Raw genomic sequence first — 13255 nt, forward strand, 5'->3', positions numbered from 1 at the left:
CGGTGCCGCTGGCCACCTGCAGTGCCTGAGTCGGCGCTGTTGCTTGCGGCACGGCAGGGAGCAAGGTCTCATCAGCTGGCACCGTGGGCATGGGTGCCGGTGAAATTGTCATTGACTGCGCATGCGCAGTATCAGCCAGTGCCGGGGCCGCCATTGCTGCTTGTGGCCCAACTGTTGGAGCCTTTGCCGGTGCCGAGTCTGCCCGTGGTCCCTTACAGGGAGCCCGCATCAGGTCTTTTGATCTGACCAAAGTCGGAGCTGAGGCACTGCAGCTCTTGCCCGGCTTCTCTGTCGGGTGCCTCCGCAAAGAGCCAGAGGTACCCGGTCTGGCCCGTACGTTCCTGGGCTGTGGCTCGGCATTGTGGAGGTCCTTCTCAGGTGGACAAGTGACAAGGGACAAGTGAACAAGGGACAAGTGAACTCCCGAGGTAGCGGGAGAAGACGTGGTCGCATCGGACTGGAGGGCTTTATTGAATAAAATCACCCTCAGCCTCATTTCCCTAACGCGCCGAGCGCGGGCTGTCAGTTTCATGCAGTGAGGGCACTTCTTAGGGATGTGCCTGTCCCCTAGGCATTTAACGCAGCGCAAATGCCCGTCTGAGTCTGGCATGGCCTCCTGGCACTGGGAACATTTCTTGAAACCAGGCATTTTGTCTTTTCTTTCCTTTTCTCTCTCTCTCTTTTTTTTTTTTTTTTTAAAGGCTACTACAAAAAGTAAACTAGGACGGAAACAAGGAACTTGAGACTAACTAACTAAGTAAAAACTACTACGAACTATTAACACTATCCTAACTATAAACTGCCAAGTGGCAAACAAATTTCTAAATGAAACTCCCTTCCCCCCCCCCTCAGGCCGGAGAGGGAGCATGTCCTAGGTTCGTCTGCGGCCGCGGACGGTTGAAGGAAACTGACGAGCTGGCCCGCGCTCAGCTGTAACGGCGCAAGGCAACAGGAGCGCATGTGCGGGCCGGCAGGGCTACTGCTGTGGAAGTTTCTCCGTTTTGCGGCACTGGGACGGACCCAGCACCTCAGGGACACTACTCAAAGAAGAATTTTTATATACAACATATATAACGACGAAACTAAACCAAATGTTTTTGCATCTTCCATTCAAATAATGTAATGAACGTCTTTTTTTTTTTTAAAGTCATAGAGCCTATGTTATATATCAAAGAGACACTCCAGAGGCCCGAAATAAAGACTACAACTGTAGACTGCTAAACTGTATATAAATACACGAGAAGAAAATCACTCTTCATTCAATAAGATTAACTATTTATTTGGTTTTTTTGACAGGATGCCTCCTATTTTTATTTTTTCCCCCATAAATCTTTCTAATCTTATCCTTAATTTCAAATTTAGAGAGCTGGAAGAGAAGATGTATGCTGACAGTTGTAATTACAGTAAACCATCTGCTTCAAAAGTGCTTTATAAATAGTACTGAATTGCAACAATGTTCTCAATCAACCCTCACCTTGTGAAAAAAAAACACAGATTTTTTTGCTGATATAGCAATGTTCCCTATGTGCAATCAGATCCATCAACATTGTACAGATTTTACACTTTTAATGGGAGCTGTAGCTACATTGGGAATGCTAGACCTACTGAAAGCAACAGGAAAGTTTCCCACTCATGTATTTAAAGATGAGAAATTGTAATTTAAACTATCTTATATTAATATTCATTACAAAAATTCAGATATATGTGATCTAAGAAAAACAAAGGCAATCTTTTCTCTTTCTGCTCAGATTCTGCTTAAACATATTTTGTAGTCAAATAAATCTCTCTCTATACAGGCAGTCCCCGGGTTACGTAAAAGATAGGGACTATAGGTTTGTTCTTAAGTTGAATTTGTATGTAAGTCGGAACTGGCTCCAGATTCAGCTGCTGCCACTGAAACTGACCAGGAGCTGACTACAGGAAGCTGGAGGCAGAGTTGCTCTGCCCCCAGCTTCCTGGAATCAGCCTGATCAGTTTCAACAGCTGCTGAATCTGGAGCCTGGGACAGAACAGCTGGGGCGCTGCACAGTAGGTTCCCACAGGACCAACCCGGCAGCACCCCAGCTGCTCTACCCGAGGCGTCCTGCTTGGGGGGGGGGCCCACTAGCTGCGCCCCCTTCCCCCCCCAGCAGACCAGGGAGACCCGAGCAAAGCCGCACATGCGGAGGGACCCCGCCGCCCGTGTGGCTTTGCTCCTGTCTCCCTGGTCTGCTGAGGGGGTCCAGTGGCTTTGCTGGACCACCTGCAGCCTTGGGAGAGAGTCAGGGCTGGCCCAATCTCGGGGACATGAGGGTGGCAGTGAGGGGAAGAGAGCCAGGGCAGCCACACCGCAGCCTGGCCCTCCCTGAAAGCCAGGGGGAGAGAGCCAGTGCTGCCTACCCCCAGAAAGGGGGCTTGGCAAGTAGCAAGCAGAGGACCAGCCCGCTAGTGTATTAATTATACTGAAAAACTAAATGTCAAATAAATAAACTATATTCAATCTGCCCATTTTACCTCTACCAGTATCATAATGTTCATAACCAAATCATAAATTTTATTATGACATTCTATTTTTAGCTTTTATATGTTTTTATATTGCAGTAGCACTTATAATATATTTATATGCTGTTCATACAGTCCAAGTCCTGAAAATGAACATCCTATAATATAATACATAAGAATTTACAATCTTCTGTTGCAAGTTTAATTTAAAATAAGTATTATCATTATAATTAATTGCAATAATTAAAAGATTATGATTTAACAATAATGAATCAATTTGGGAAGATCACTATATACCATTTTTCAAGGCCCTGAATTTTGTTTGAATATTGTGTGTTTTTGTTAAGTAGAATGTAACATAAGAATACCAGTGTTACCCTTTGTGTATAAATAAGTGGCAAAGAGGATATTAAGAATGTTTGCGTCTTTAAAATAAGTATATTCCATCTATAGTAAACAGCTAGACATTAATATTAATTGTTTTATTCTAATATATTTTAGAAAAATAACAGGGCAGCATGGAGAAAAACAAGGCACAATGCTAATGCATAAAATCACCAGAAATAAGAACACTTACAGTTTCTTCTACACTGCCTATTGGGGACACTGATCTGTGGTGCAGCTTCATTAGAAGATGGTCACTAGTTCTCCAGTTACATAGCAAACCTTTACATTAACAGTCAGTGAGGAAAAGAGAAATTACAGGAAAGGGAAGGAAGAAATGAGATGATGAAATATTAGGCTAAAACTAAGTAAATATGCTGGGAACAGAAAGTTTCTTAACATAAACCATTCTGAAAAGCTTCAGGGCAAAGGGAGCAAAGGGATCTTTCAAAATTGACAGAGCAAAGAATGAAAAACCCCAATGTGTTTCATTATGGCATGAAGCCAACAAAGCCTCCCTGATTACTATTTTTTAAAGTATAAGAGAAAGCACCAAGCACGTACTACTTTAGATAAAACTGTAACAAAAATTGTGCATGTACAATGTATATCTCCTCCTATACAAAAAGTTACAGAGGCTGACCTCTACTGGATAATTAAGTACAATGCTCAAAAGACTCTAGGCTAAAAACAAAAACAAAACAAAAAACACCAACCAAACAAAAAGCCACCAAAACCCCAGATCTTTGTGTCAGGAAACTTTCGTATTTTGAGATTGCATTTACAAAAGAATAAGATTTCATTTAGCACTCAAAGTAAGTAAATCATCTAAATGAAAATTTTCAAATCAAAACAGATAGGTGTTGCAATAATATACAATACAAACAGAAAATTTTAAATCAGGAAGCAACATATTATAGTTCAGTTATTTTCAATGTTTCTTCAGACCCCTAAAATGTACTACTTTGAAAAATCTTAGACATAGTTGAAAACCACTATTCAAGCTGATCAAAAACAAGGACTGAGTTCTATTTCTGATTGCCACAGGCCCTACGTAAACCTCTACAGGACAAACAATTTCTTTGTACCTCAGTTTTTTCCATCTGACAGATGATTATGAAAATATTTTTCAAATATGTTAAGATCTTCATGTGAAATGATAAAATATGAACATGAAAAGTATTAGCCTATGATATAGTGAAAAGAATGGATATGTATCTTACTGTAGCTGTAGTGCTTAGAGATGTGGTAGGTTGTCAACATGGATTCCACTAGAGATGCATGTGCCACACACAAAAAAAGTCAGATTATGCTAGCTGGCAGTGTCTGTTGGGGCCATATCTGTGTTTTAGATGGCCTTATGTTTCCTAACAGGAGCACTGAAAACAGAGTGGGTCCAACCAGTCAGTCAGATCCTTCACAAACACGGAATCCCAGTAGATTAGGACTAACAACAGGAAAGGTAGATGATGTATTTTTCCACATGAATTCCAAGAACCACCACACAGTTACTGAAAGGTAACTTCTTTCTTTCAGTAACTGTCCACATTGATTCTATATATTTCCTTCATCTAAATAGGAGACTGATACCTTCACCTATTTTCAGAATTAGAAAATACCTGTAATAAAAAAAAAACAAAAAACCCTTTTACTTCCAATTCCTTTGGCAACACTTAAGTAGCCTTTCACGTCCAGGAATGAGTAAACTTCTGATTTCAGTAGGTTTTCTGGAGGGGGTTCCCGAATAGGAATGCACAGCAAGTTGTAAATAGTGATGGATTCATGTTACAGAGAAAAATCCCTTTGAACTATTTCCAGAATTCCTTTATTTGGGGTGATACTACTTCAGGTGTTGAAGGAGTGGCCAAGTGTTTTCCAAAATAGGCTGGATGCAAAGTTGGTGTGAAGCACTTAGACCTCAAGTTTTGATGTATGGTTCAAGGCAGAAGACAAAGATGATGTTTGGTTGTCCATCATGAGTTTAAATTCTTCCTCTGTTACTGTATGTCTACACATCAAAGTTATTTCATGATATCAGAGGTATCCCAAAATAACTACCCCACGTCTTCACAAGCCACCCAATTATTTCAAAACATTTTTTGAACTAATGGGCGCACTATTTCAGCATCCTGGTAACCCTCACTCCATGAAGATTAAGGGATGTCTCAAAATAGCACTTTATTTCAAAATTTGGTGCTGCATAGACAGCACCAAATTTTGAAATAGCTTATTTCGAGTTTTTCAAAATAGCCTATGCAATTTGCATAGCGCAAATTTCATAGAGCAAATTGCGTATCTTAATTCGAGTTTAGAGTGCAGTGTAGACATAGCTAAGGTGAGGTTGTAATTCTTGTGTTGGCATTGCTATGAGAAACACAAAGATGAGCACAAGTACTGTTATCTATAGTGTCTAAAACTGGAAACCAAGGTCTTTTTAGGTGCTGGTAGACTTTTAGGCATCTGTCTGGTCACATTTTCCCCCAGGGCTTCATCATTTCTCACATTAAAGGAATTATCGCCATCCAAAGGAAACACTTGTGTCCTAGTTTCTGATTGAAAATTAAATGATCTGAGGCAACTGCTGTCTCTAGGTTACAGCTGATGGTACTGCATGATATGAATCAGTGATGATGATGATTTCACACTATATTTGGCCACTAATAGACCTTCTGCTAACAGAACCCTGGTCAACATCTTTCAGAAGTTAGAGAGCACCTTAGTAACCAAAACCATTTTCTCTCAGACAGTACTGACACTTGATATTACAGACTGTTAGAGTTACTGAGGCTTAGTGATACAGAAATGCTCTAATGCCCAGATTATGCACCTTATCCCTTGTCGCATGCAGGGAACCTAGACTCTTTTTGCAGCCACCATCAGCAAACTGAATGAATGCAGAAGCATAGAAGAATGAAAATCCTTCATGAGTAGTTTGTCAGTTTCTTTTGACGTAGACTGATTAGTGGCAGGAGTAGGGAAGTTAAATTTAGATTAATTTGCAATTGAATAATCAATGAAATTTGCATCCACTGGACTGTTGCTACACTTCAAAGGTGAAAGCACTAAAGGGAACACCAGGACAGCAGGGAAATCAAGTAGTCCCCCTGTGGCCTGGTGCTCCCCGCGGCGTTTCAAAGCAGCAGCTCTGCATGGAGGCCAGGGTCAGCTAGAGACTTAAAGCTCCATGTGGTGCTGCCGCTTTGAAGCGCCCTCTCCTCTTGCACCCCGTTCCTGCAAGGGGGGGGTGGAAGTGACTAGTCATTCACATCCCTACACATGTGTGGCACAAGCGGTCTTTGCACATTGTTAACAGCACTTCCAAAGAAGGGAGGGTCATACAGTTTGTAGAACAACACGAAGTATCCAATGGGGTGGGATATTTCTTCCACTGGAACAGAAGGCATTTGTAAAGTCTATGTTTTCCTGTCCTCAAGCTCATGGAACTTAAATCACATTCTACGATGGGGAAGATGAAGCAGCAATTCACACATTGTTGCCAAGACAATAGCGTTGGAATGAGCCTTTAAGTTGTATAAATCTAACCTCTCTAATTTTTTATCCCTGAAACAGGTATTAGGACAGGATTGATGAAACTAAGGGTGTTAAAATGCGGTTAATTGACTAGTCGATGGAATTTCCTGTACAGTGTGCCTGCTTTGAAATGCACAAGAGTCCACCGTGGGGGCTCTTGTACATTTCAAAGCCATGGCACCTCGGATCAGCATCTGAAGATTAAGCAATAGGGAAAACATATGAGGGTTCTTCCATCAATTCTTCCCTCCTCAAGGGAGCCCAGCACAGCAGACGGTAGCAGGATCCTATGCAGCGGTTTCCTGATTGGAGGAGACTTCCTCCTAGAATGTGACCATGGTGGAGATCTACAGTCTCTTTAAGTACCCCAAAACCAATAATATCACAGAGGATATTGTGTAGTCTGAACAATGTATGGCAGGGGACACTATGCTGGAACTCCCCTTTAGGAAAACTAGAACTTGGCCTTTAGATTTCCCAGCTGTAGACTCCACATAGAGGTGCTTGATCTCAAAAGTGAAACAAGTTCATCCCTTTAAGAGTCTGAAGTGAAAGCAGCATTTCCCAGTGTGGATGTAGAAAAAAGTATAGGCATTTGGTAGGTGGCCTAGATATAGAAGACACATTGAGCTCCAAGTAAAGAGACGACTGAGGCGGCTGGAACCCATGTAAGTGACTGGTACCAGGATAATGGCTCAGAAAGACAACTCTGAGATAGAACTGACATCGCTGATGCCCCTGAGTGAATCAACAATTCCAAATGCATAGCTGGAGCAGAGAACACTAGGATTGGTTGAAGGGAAAGGGAAAGGAAAATCCTTTACTGACAAGAAGCCCTACAGGAGAGCACCCACCACAGAGATGCATAAAAATGTCAAGTGTCAAGGTAGACTGAATCAGCTGAATGAAGGAAGGAGGACAAGGCACAGGTGGAGACACCAGTCTCATCATCCCTCAACAAACCAGAGTTGATGGTGCTATTTCAAATGAGGTCAGTTATACTAGAGCACCTACCAGAAAGCTAACAGGGAGAAAGCCTATAACTTCCTGTCAACATATAATACCTATAGTGCATCAACAAAGCTGCCAGCGAAGAGTGATATATGTCACCAAACTAGTGCTTTGAATTAAAAGCAGTGAGTGGTGTTCTTCGTTATTTCTAAGTCCCCTGCCTCACAGTTGGGGCTTGGTTACAAGCAGGACATTTCACCTATTCCATAAGATGAACTTTAAGACAAAAATCCCTTTGTCTTTTAGTCAAGGTGGGACAGAAGGTACAGGCATTTGTCCCTCACCGCAGCAAATAAAGCACAGGTATATAAAATCATGAGTGGTGTGGAGAGGGTGAATAAAGAAAAGTTGTTTATTAGTTCCCATAATAGAAGAACTAGAGGACACCAAATGAAGTTAATGGGTAGCAGGTTTAAAACTAATAAAAGCAAGTTCTTCTTCACACAGCGTGTAAGAACTCCTTGCCAGAGGAGGCTGTGAAGGCTAGGACTATAACAGAGTTTAAAGAGAAGCTAGATAATTTCACGGTGGTTAGTTCCATCAAAGGCTATTAGCTAGGGAATAGAAATGGTGTCCCTGGCCTCTGTTTGTCAGAGGCTGGAGAAGGATGGCAGGAGACAAATCGCTTGATCATTGTGTTGGATCCACCCCCTCTGGGGCATCTGGTGCTGGCCACTGTCGGCAGACAGGATACTGGGCTAGACAGACCTTTGGTCTGACCCGGTAATGGCCATTCTTATGTAACTCTTGTTCCTATCTATGATGGCAATAGTATCCCAGCATATGGCAACAGCTTAACACTTATGGAAAAATCCCTATTAAAAGCCTCCAAATAATTACTCAACTGTAACTAACTAAGCTAACTATTAACAGATGTAACTTTAGAAGTGAAAAGATGCTTGCTAACTAAAACAAATGATACAGGGAATTGGGAGTGAGAGGGTGGACAGACCTCCTTCATGCCACCACCTGAGAGCACAAGAAGAATAGGAGTACCTGCACTGCCTAGTGGTACTACTAGAAAAAGTGTCAAACCTGAGTGGACTGGGTGCTCATACACTGGCAGTCGAATATATATGTGCACAATCACCCAAAGGAGAACTAACCTAAATGTTTGCTATTGCCATTTTAAGTAATGATTTTTTGAGAGAATGTGACTTACCAGTACTCTCCTCAAGAATACACAGATTTAGATAAATATATATGTGCAGTCTATGAAAAGAAAAATATCTAAGACCTATTTCTTATCTAAATATTTAAATACAACACCCAGGTTACTCTGTTTTTTATTAACATGTATATTTCTTTAATCAGTATGCCTCAAATATTTCTGTATACATATGAATTTAAAATTTATTTTAAAACATCTTAGGGCTCAAAACAGAAAATTTGATGCTAAACCAATTCACTGCCTACAGAAATTGCTTGTATTTTCAACATAACGTTGCAACACCGTTACATTATGGAAAATCTGATATTAATTGCAAACAAGTGCTTTGGTGGGGAACTACGTGATCCAATCCATTTTACTATTGGTTCCTATGTTTTCTTTCCTGAAGTTAGTAGCAAAACAAGTTGAAAATCTCAGATTTGGCAGTTTGTTAAAAACTAAGATTTAGCCACCAATGCAACATTCATCTTCTCTTTGTACAATAAACTTTGTGCATGTTTGGAGAAGGATTCTACCTAGCTAATTGATACACAGTCAGCCTGTGGAACTCTTGCCAGACAATGTTGTGAACACCAGCTCTTTAACAGGGTTCAAAAAAGAACTAGATCAATTCATGGAGATAGGTTCATCAATGGCTATTAGCCAGAATGAATAGGAAGGGTGTTCCAGCCTCTGTTTGTAAGAAGCTGGGAACAGGTAACAAGGGAAGGATCACTTGATGACTCTGGTCATCACTATTATATTCATTCCCTCTGGAGCACCTGGCTTTGTCCACTGTCGGAAGATAAGATATTGAGCTTGATGGACCTTTGGTCTGACCCAGTATGGCTGTTCCTATCTTGAGATCTATGTGGCTTCAAAAGGAGTGGGAACTGAAACTTTCATTCCTAAACTACAAGGGCTAGAGGAGGAGCACAACCACAGAGGTACCCATTCTTCAGAGACTGTTTGGACACAATCTTGTTAAAAATGGGTCAGTCAGTCTACAGAAGATAAAACTGGAAGGGAAATGGTAACAGTCTACAAGTATGTAAAAAGTTATTTGAAAGACAGTGTGTTAAATTGTTCCCCTTATCCATTGAGAACAAGACAAGAAGGGATAGGCTTAAACTGTAGCAAGGGAAATTAAGGTTGGATATTAAGAGGGAAAAAAGAAAACACCTTCCAGACTGTAAGAATAGTTAATACTGGAATAAATTACCTATGAAGTCTCAACCATTAGAGGTTTTAAGAACAGATAAACACCTGTCAGGGATGGTCTAAAATCTAGATTACAAATAGCTCTGTCTCAGTACACAGGATTGAACTAGAGAACCTATACAGATCCTTTCTGCTCCTGCATTTCTATGATTCTAAACAATAGGTAGCAAGTTCCAACCATCATTTTCCACATCTCTGAATTCACTACTTTGACAATGAGTCAATAATCCATCAGATAACAGATTTGAGAGGAAAGATACAAGGATTAAAACTTCATCAGCAGATCAGGAATGAAGACTAGTGTCCAAAAGCAAGTTTTGGAAATAAAGCACACTGGGGCATTAAATTTACCACCACAGATCAGAATCAATTCCATATGGTTGTATACTTCTCCTGTTTAAAAAAAACAGCACACTTTATTATCAGAGTAGGCAATGAGATCCAATTGTAAGCAAGATTTTCTGAAGATTGAAAATGTAGATTACTCACCTGTAACTGGAGGTTCCTTGAGGTGTATGGTTCCTATCTGTATTTCACATATAAGATATGTACGTGCAGCATGTATACAAGTCCATGATTTTATAGTAAGCCGTGTCCACTGGTCTCCTTACATGCCATGGCTAAAGTCATGCTCCAAACTGAGGTGATAAAGAACAGGATGAATCAACACCCTTACAGTTCCTACTCTTATGACAAATCCAACTGATACACAGCAGAGGAGATGGAAGGTTGGTAGCTGAATGGACCACTCATCTCAAAGACCCTCAGTGGCAAATAAGTACCCTCCATTTCTTCCTAGAGTGGTGGTTCCAATGTGTATTTGAAATATGGGATATTATCAAGCAGTGGTCAAAACAGGAGGTGGGTGTGAGGACGCAGAAGTGATTGCTGTGGAGACAGCAGTATTACAATCAGCTATGTCTGCAGTACAAGACTGAACCAAGGAGTAATGACTTATGAAGGCGTGCATGAAGCTCCAAGTAGATGCCTACATATTTCTAGTAGAGGTACATGTTTCAGAGATGGAGAGGTGTTTGTGCTTGCTTGTGTGAAGGTGGCGGGGCGGGAGGGGAAGGGTGCAGAGATGTGAGCTAGTTGACAGCAAAGGATAACAAAACAGATATCCATTTTCAAAGTCTGCACCAGTATTGCTTGACCCCTTGATCTCGGTTATAGCGACACAGATGGAGGTGTCTTAAGAACATTTTTGTAAGCAAAAGGTCAGTTCACTTTAGACATCCAGAGAAGGAACTCACCTCGCTTCATCTGTGTCATGAGGATTAGGCAACAATAAGATCGCCAAGTGGATGACTGGATTCATAAAATGCCAACTACTTTTGGAATGATTCTTTGGTGGGCATGTAGCAAGATTTTCTCTTTATGGAAGATAGTATACGGAGGGTCAGTCATGAGTGTAGCAAGCTCAATACCTCTTCTAGCTGACTGCAATTAGAAAAACCACTTTCATTGACAGATGGGGCTATAAATCATGTGGTTAGAAGGTCAAAGGGAGGTCTGGTGAGAGACAAAAAGAACAAAACTGGGTTTCCACTGGGGCACAGTCTTTACCAATGGTGGTGGGAAGGATTAAGGCAGTTTTTTAAATGTTTATTTTTATTTTTATTTATTTTTTTAAATAAGAGCAAGTATTCACTGGAGACTGAAAAGCATTGACGGCTACTAAATTAACCAGAACAGAGATAAACCCCAAGTCCTCAGGGTAAGCAGATATTTTCAGGACAGAGATCCCAGCAAATTCTGTAGATAAGTGGTGTTGCTGAGCTCAAGAGAAGAAATGCCTCCATCTTGCTGAATAGCATCTCCTAGGAGAGTGCCTACGGTAGATTGAACCAATTCTAGAACATGGACATTCTTAATCCAATGCCCATCCAAATATCATGTTTTCAGTTGCAGTAATTTCAGATTGGGATGCATTTAAAGGTCCAGAAATGGGGGAGGGGCAGGAAAGGAGAGTGAGTTTGTAAGTGGATGAGCCAAGAGCTTCAGTATATCTGTAAACCAGAACTGTCTCAGCCAGCTGGAAACAAAAAGAATCAGTTGAGTCCAGACAGATTTTTCTTAAGACTTGTAATATTAATGGAATAGGAGGGAAAGCATACCTCACTCATAATATGAAGCGGTTCTGGAGAAGTATAGAGGAAAGGGTCCAGAAAAGGCATGTCCCCTGGTTTACACAGAGGTCTTCACCCAAATTGTGAATATCCCATTTTTAGTTTGCAAAATACATATCTGCAGAGATTAGAGAGCTGTGCATCCAGGTAAATATACTGCTGAAAGGATTATCTGATGAATTATGCACCATTCCCTCCCCTTCCTCCCCCCCCCAAAAAAAAAATCAGATTCTGTAGACAGGGAGGGTTCTTGTTCCCCTCTACTTGTTAATACAGAAGCTAGCTGTCATCTTGTCAGATATTATTCAGACATACTGGGATCAGAGGAAGACACCACAGGCTCATGGATCAACCTCAGTTCTAGTAAACATATGAATTTGGGACTTCAAAGGGGCATCTGTAATGATGGTTGCAATGGGAGCTGGTGCAAGGAAAGGGATTCCCCAACCAAACTTCCCCTGTATTTGTCCACCAGACAAGATTGTGTCCGAAATCTTGGACTGAAAGGTCACTTTGTCATGGATTCTGAATCTCTCTGGTGAGGACACAGAACAGGCTAGCAATCAAAGGCTGAGCCTGGGAAATAATGTCATAGATGCATAAGACTATGTAGCCAAGAAGAGAAAACCAAGTTCTAAGTGAAGTCAGATGTCTGAGAATGACCTGGCTTATGAAAGTACTTGTGCCCTGTAACCTCAAAAGGTAAATAAGCTCTTGCTGTGAACGGAGTCCAGTGATGCCCCCATGAAAGCAGCCACCAAAGGTTTAAGCTAAAGAAGATAGAACTCTCTCACACACACATATACAGACAAGCAAGCACACACTCATTCACTCATTCACACCTATTCATTGCTTCCCTCAGGCAATCACACACTTACACAGACATATAAGTTGCAGAAGGACGCAAGGCATGTGGATCCTGGGGGTCTGTTTCCTCATCAGGGCTGGGGAAGCTGGTCAGGAGGAAAGACACTGGAGGGGAGCTTCTCAGGATCAGTGGAAGGAAAAAAAAAAAAAGAGAGAGAGAGAGAGAGAGAGAGAGAGAGAGAGAGAGAGACTCACATGTGCTCCTTCTCTTTATATAGTGTCTGAATGGCTCCTGTGACTCATTCACCTTGTCATCAGGGAGCATGCCCAGACTTCCCTTTATCCAGCAGAAAGCATACCCAGACTGTGATGACTCCTTGCCATGAGGTCCATTGTTCCAAGCCTTCTTCAAACACACTCACACTCTCTCTCCATTCACTCAGGGGAGAATGCACCTTAGGGAAAGTTACAAGCAAGGTGGCTGCATGTTACAAAGATTACAAAGTTGCAGTTTACAGTAAGTTTGAGAGTTAAACAG

The 13255-nt window shown here is 41.4% G+C and overlaps 1 protein-coding gene across 3 annotated transcripts in view; it reads right to left on the reverse strand.

Annotated features, from left to right (window-relative positions):
* Positions 1-13255, reverse strand: part of FRYL (FRY like transcription coactivator) — a 394001-nt gene that overhangs the window by 339225 nt on the left and 41521 nt on the right. The window contains exon 3 of one of the 3 annotated variants that reach the window (XM_075930453.2): positions 10268-10416. The exons of the other annotated variants lie outside the window; for them this stretch is intronic. The gene's annotated coding sequence lies outside the window, so the exon portion shown is untranslated. The remainder of the gene's footprint in view (positions 1-10267; positions 10417-13255) is intronic. 3 annotated transcript variants of the gene reach the window in all.

Source organism: Pelodiscus sinensis, chromosome 4 (genome assembly GCF_052426305.1).
Source record: "Pelodiscus sinensis isolate ZL-2025 chromosome 4, ASM5242630v1, whole genome shotgun sequence".
Lineage (NCBI taxonomy): Eukaryota > Metazoa > Chordata > Testudines > Trionychidae > Pelodiscus > Pelodiscus sinensis.